Source organism: Procambarus clarkii, unplaced genomic scaffold (genome assembly GCF_040958095.1).
Source record: "Procambarus clarkii isolate CNS0578487 unplaced genomic scaffold, FALCON_Pclarkii_2.0 HiC_scaffold_97, whole genome shotgun sequence".
Taxonomy (NCBI): Eukaryota; Metazoa; Arthropoda; class Malacostraca; order Decapoda; family Cambaridae; genus Procambarus; species Procambarus clarkii.
The window spans coordinates 5,115,449-5,122,352 of NW_027189130.1; positions in this window are offsets into that span (position 1 = coordinate 5,115,449).

Sequence of the window (6,904 nt, forward strand, 5' to 3'; positions counted from 1 at the left end):
ACTGTCCTCAGAGCCATCAAAAAGTTAAATACAGTCATCAAAGTTATTCTCTAAGCAACTTTTCGTTCATCAGAGAAGCTTTCTAAGACATCTTTGTTCATCAAAGATGTTCTCTAAGACATCAATGTTGTTCTCTAAGACATCAAAGATGTTCTCTAAATCATAAAAGTTAATCTCTAAGTCACCTTCGTTCATTAGAGAAACTTTCCAAAACATCTTCGTTGATCAAAGTTATTCTCAGAGTCATCAAAGTGTTCTCTAATTCACCATCGTTCACCAAAAGTTGTTTCTCTAAGACACCTTCGTTCATCAAAGAAACTCTCCTTCTTCCATCATGTTATTCTTTAAGACATCTTCAGTCGTAAAATTTCTCTCCAAAATGTAACTAGTTCAGCTTTTCATACCAAAACCTGCACTTCTGTTAAAATATATTTTCTTAGTCACTTTACCTTAAAACTGTTCTCTGAACTACACTGCTTAAACCTACGTAACCTAACCTCTCCACCCAATGTTACTTAGTTAACATAACGTTCCTAAACCTAACCTAACTTTACCTATCCTAACTTAACTTACCTTACCTTACCTATCGTACCTAACTTACCTAACGTAACCTAACTTATCCTGCTTAACCTAACTTACCTACATTACCTAACATAACCTGCTTATCCTAAATTTACCAATCCTAACTTCACTTACCCTACCTTACCTATCGTACCTAACTTACCTAACTTATCCTGCTTAACCTAACTTACCTACTTTACCTAACATAACCTGCTTAACCTAACTTTACCTATCCTAACTTAATTTACCCTACCTTACCTATCGTACCTAACTTACCTAGCTTATCCAGCTTAACCTAACTTACCTACATTACCTAACTTAACCTGCTTAACCTAACTTTACCTATCCTAACTTAACTTACCTTACCTTATCTATCGTACCTAACTTACCTAACTTATCATGCTGAACCTAACTTACCTAACTTATCCTGCTTAACCTAACTTACCTACCTTACCTAACTTAACCTGCTTAACCTAATTTACATAACTTATCTCACCTATCCTAACCTAATCTAACTTGCTTTACCTAACTTAACCATACATTCCCAAACTGATGTATCCTAACTTATCTAGTCCAACCAGACATGACCTAACTTACATAATTATTCCTGCTTATCTTTTGTGTTTCGTCAATCATTGTCTCATATTCATTTGTTCGTGTCAATAGTTAACTTCTCAAATGGTCACTTAAGCATTTCAAGTGTTATTTGTTTAAGATTGGGTGTTTAACCATTTCAAAGGATTTTGTTATATATGGGATTTTACTCGTTTCAAGGGCTAATTTCTCAAATGGTCATTTTTGCAGACCACGGGTTATTTGTTAAAGTTCATAAAGTTGCTCATAACATGTATTTATTATGTTTGTTATCATTTGTTCTTATTCCCCAACCCTTTAACATAACCTTCAGATGTAGTTTATTGTGTCTTGACGTATTTGTTGAATATATTATCCTTTTCATAACCTTTCAGATGTAGTTTTGTTTCTCCTTTTGTATATTTTACCCAAACCCACCATCCCACTTAACCTTCTTTACCCTTCTTTTACTTTGTTTCTCCAACTCCTTCTAACCCCCCTTTTCTATCTCTCTCCTTTATTTTCTCTCTTCCTCCCCCTCTCTCTCACTCATTTGCTCAAATGCTCTCTTGTTTCTCAAATTCAAGTCTTAATGCTCCCATTCTCTCACCCTCACTCTCATTCACTTAGTTTTTCTTTTTCTCAAATTCAAGTCTTAGTGCTCCCATGCTCTTCCTCCCCCTCTCTCTTACTCCTTGCTCCTCTTTCATTCTCTCACTCCCTTGCTCTCTTGTTTTTTCTCAATTTCAAGTCTTAGTAGATCTGATTCTTTACTATTGTAATTTTATTATTACTAAGATAAAGAATGAACTTATATGTGAAAACAAAGGAAAAGAAGGTTAAGTGGGATGGTGGGTTTGGGTAAAAATATACAAAGGAGAAACAAAACTACATCTGAAAGGTTAGGAAAAGGATAATATATTCAACAAATACGTCAAAAACACAATAAACTACATCTGAAAGGTTAGGATAAAGGGTTGGGGAATAAGAACATATGATAGAACCTACTAAATACACTAAGATTACAAGAGGTTAGGTTAAGGGGTTGGGGAATAAGAATAAATGATAGCAAACATAATAAATACAACTTATGAGCAACTTGATGAACTTTAACAAATAACCCTTGATCTGCAAAAATGACCATTTGAGAAATTAGCCCTTGAAACGAGTAAATTCCCATATATAACAAAAATCCTTTGAAATGGTTAAACACCCATTCTTAAACAAATAATACTTGAAATGCAAAAATGTCCATTTGAGAAATTAACTTTTGAAATGAGTAAATGAATATGAGACAATGATTGACGAAACACAAAAGACAAGCAGGAATAATTATGTAAGTTAGATCATGTCTGGTTGGACTAGATAAGTTAGGATACATCAGTTTGGGAATGTATGGTTAAGTTAGGTAAAGCAAGTTAGGTTAGGATAGGTAAGATAAGTTACGTAAGTTAGGTTAAGCAGGTTAAGTTAGGTAAGGTAGGTTAAGCAGGATAAGTTAGGTAAGGTAAGGTTAAGCAGGTTAAGTTAGGTAGGGTAGGTAACTTAGGTTAGGTTAAGCAGGATATGTTAGGTTAAGTTAGGTAAGAGAGGTAAGTTAGGTTAAGCAGGTTAGGTTAAGTTATGTAAGTTAGGTTAAGCAGGTTAAGTTAGGTAAGTTAAGTAAGGTAAGGTAAGTTAGGTTAAGTTAGGTAGGGTAGGTAAGTTAGGTTAGGTTAAGTTAGGTAATGTAGGTAAGTTAGGTTAAGCAGGATAAGTTAGGTTAGGTTAGGTTAGGTAAGATAGGTAAGGTAAGGTAAGGTACGTTATGTTAGGATAGGTAAAGTTAGGTTTAGGAACGTTACGTTAACTAAGTAACATTGGGTGGAGAGGAGAAGGTTACGTAGGTTTGAGCAGTGTAGTTCAGAGAACAGTTTTAGGGTAAAGTGACTAAGAAAATATATTTTAACAGAAGTGCAGGTTTGGTATGAAAAGCTGAACTAGTTACATTTTGGAGAGAAATTTTATGACTGAAGATGTCTAAAAGAATAACATGATGGAAGAAGGAGAGTTTCTTTGATGAACAAAGGTGTCTTAGAGAACAACTTTTTGGAGAACGAAGGTGAATTAGAGATCACTTTGGTGACTCTGAGAATAACTTTGATCAACGAAGATGGATTGGAAAGTTTCTCTAATGAACGAAGGTGACTTAGAGATTAACTTTTATGATTTAGAGAACATCTTTGATGTTTTAGAGATCAAGGTTGATGTCTTAGAGAACAACTTTGATGAACAAAGATGTCTTAGAAAGCTTCTCTGATGAACGAAAAGATACTTAGAGAATAACTTTGATGACTGTATTTAACTTTTTGATGGCTCTGAGGACAGTTTTTGTTGAACGAGGATGTCTCAGAAGGCTTCTTTGAATAACAAAGGTGGCTCTGAGAATAACTTTTGATGACTCTGAGAATGACTTTGTTGTCTTAAAGAATAACTTTTATGCCTCTGAGATTAACTTTAATGAACGAAGATGTCTTAGAAAGTTTCTCTGACGAACGAAAGGTTACTTAGAGAATAACATTTGATGACTCTGAGAATAACTTTGAGGATGCGAGTAAATTTTTTTGAGTGTTTGAGAGTGTCTTTTGATATCTCGAAGAGTCCCCTTGAAGTCTTAAAGGATGTTTTTGATGTCTCAAAGGATGCCTTTGAGTGCAACTTTGATGTCTTTGAGTAAGTCCTTGATGTCTCGAAGAGTGTCTTTGACTATATTTCTTACTTAACGACATATAATTTTAGTTAGGAACAATGATGAATATGACTATTTTAGCGAAGTGAAAGGTTACTTTAGTTAAGAACAGTGTTGGAAAGAGGCTACACATGACTATTTCAGATGAGAGAAGTGATATTTCAGTTAAGAAATGACAGGGAAACATGATGAAGTAACTATTTTTTATTTGACTGATGAATACTTTTAGTTAAGCAAAAAAGACAAAACATGATGAACATGACTTTTCTGATGATTGGCGGATAATTTTTTAGATAAGAAATGACAATGAAACATAATGAACACGGTTATTTTCTGTTGACTATGGAATAAGTTTAGTTAGGAAATGATGAAAGTTATTATTTTTAGTCGAATGACGATGGATAAAGTTAGTTATGAACAGTGTTGGAAAGATTCCTTTGACAGTTTTTAGCTAAGAGAAAGGTTGTTTTAGTTAAGAACGGTGATGGATGTGATGTGGTGAACGGTGATGATGGATGGAGTCAGATTAATCCTGACTATTTTTGGTTGATTGACAAGTAATTTTTAGTTAAGAAGTTACAAGAAAGGTTTGTCTTTGTAAATTTGGAACTGAATAAAGTGTAGATTTGTTTAAGAACAGGGTTGGTAGAACTATTAAGTTGACTACGAAAATTACTTTGACATAGTTTTGCAAATAAAACTGGGTGACTAAAATTGTTGAGGGAACTGTATTGCCGATGATAATATTTGACAAAGAACTAGTTAGTGAATGGAAGAAACAAATTGGTTTAAAGACACAAAGAACATAAAAAATTGAGGTTAAGTAAGGGAATGAACACAGTGAACATACGGTGAACACAGAAAACATGTAAGAAAAAGTTGATGAATAGAGTGAACATGCAGGGAATATGAACTTGTAGAGAATATAAAGACATGATAAGGAACATAGGGAATACAAAGAATGAACACTGAACATGTGAAGAACAAGCTAAGAACATTGAGAACATGAATACTGAGTATAAAAGTTATACAGAGAACATGTAAGGGACTGTAATGAACGTTGGGGAAAAATGGTAGAAAACTGAAAAAATTGAGAAAAACAGGTGAAAAAAATTGAACTGAGCATGCTGTGAACATTTGTAGAACATGGAGTGAACACAGATAACATGGAAAAAATGTGAAGAACACAGCTGAATATAGAGAAAATAAGCAAATACAGTATGATTATTGAAGGTTTGGATATGTTGGGGATGAGAAGGTAAGGGAGGGAAAGGGTAAGGTGATTACTCTGATAAAGAGTTAGGCTGGAGAGGGACTTGATCGGATATATTTATGTTCGATGATCTAAGACAGAGGAAATGGAGCTTGGCTAATGTCCTGATTAATTTTACTACGTTAGAAGTAAGGTGATCTTAAATCTCAGGTGATTTAGTTGGGTAATAAAGAACTTGTACAAAATCAGCTAAGCGGGGAACAAGAGTTGAAACTCGGTAACTGAACTGGCTTTTATTTACTATGTCTGAAAATGTAGTTAGGTGTTTAAATCTCTGGGGGATTTGGACTGATAGTAGTGAATTTACAGGAGTGAACTTGGACAGAGGACAAGAGCTAGAGTTCGGTAACTGCCCCGATCTTATTTACTGTGTCTGAAATACAAAGGGTAAAAATTTCAGGGAAATTGATGGGTTATTTACAAAGATACAAGAGAGAACTAAGGTGGGGACGAGAGCTGGAGCTCGATAACTGTTTTTGATCTTATTTACAGTGTCTGAAATACAGAGGGTAAAAATTTCAGGGGAATTGATAGGATATTAACAAAGACTTGAGGGGGAAGTAGGGTGGGGATGAGAGCTGGAGCTCAGTAACTGACTTGATCTTATTTACTACGACTGAAATATGACTGTTTAAAATTTCAAGGGGATTGGACTGCTTGTAGCGAAAATGTGGTCTCTGTCAAATTTGGGTCTTCAATTGGACTCTGATTAATTTCGATCATGAACTGGACTCTGAATATTTTGGCACAAAGTGGACTCTGGCGAATTTTTGGTATAAACTGGACTCTGATGAAAATTGGGTAGAAAATGGACTCTGATGAATTTCTGTTGTTAATTGGACGCTGATCATTTTTAGGGTAAAAACTGGACTCTGATGAATTTTGCTCACAAAGTGGACTCTGGCAAAATTTCGGTATAAAATGCACTCTGATGAAAAATGGGTTGAAAATGGACTCTGCCGAATTTTGCTCACAAAGTGGACTCTGTTAATTTCAGGGAAAAACTTGACTCTGATTATTTCAGGCATTAGTCTCGGAGGCGGCTTCAGTATTAAGGTTACATTGAGCTGCCTCGGTTGATTTGTGTAAAACTGACTGGTTAATGAAAAAGGAGCAAACATTACGATGTCAGAAAATAGCTGTAAGGAATTACGAAGAGAGAACAATATGAAAGGGGAGAGAGAGAGAGGGTGGAGGGATGGTCCAGATATTATGGAGAAGATAAGATTAAGGAGGTGACCTGAAGGCTGCGTCTGGCTGGCGGCGTAAGGTAAATACAGGTGAGGCGAGAGATTGCGAGGTAAGGGGGAGGGAGGGGGTGTGATGTATGAGCAGGAGATGCAGGGGGAGGGGTAGGTAGGGAAATGATTCAGTTATATAGCAATATACTAGTTTCTAAGTAAGAATCCTACTTAAATGTATAAGGCCTAAATATCGGTTTATTATCGGTAGGAACTCTGAAAATTTCTCCCATAAGAACTCTTAACAAAACTCGTATGACATTTTTTTCATCATAAGAACTTTTAACAAACTTTTAAAGTCTCGGAAATTATTTTTCTCATAAGAATTCCTTACTTCCAAATCTGTGACAGACCAAATTTACCTGAAAACCCCAAAGCCATATGCGGGATATTTGACCTGAAAACCCTGTGCCACAAACAGGAATTTCTCCCAGAAAAAAAAAATTCCTCTTTAAGGTGTCAACCACACTACTGGTGTATACCTGCATGTGGGAGGACAGAGACAGGGGGTGTATACATGCATGTGGG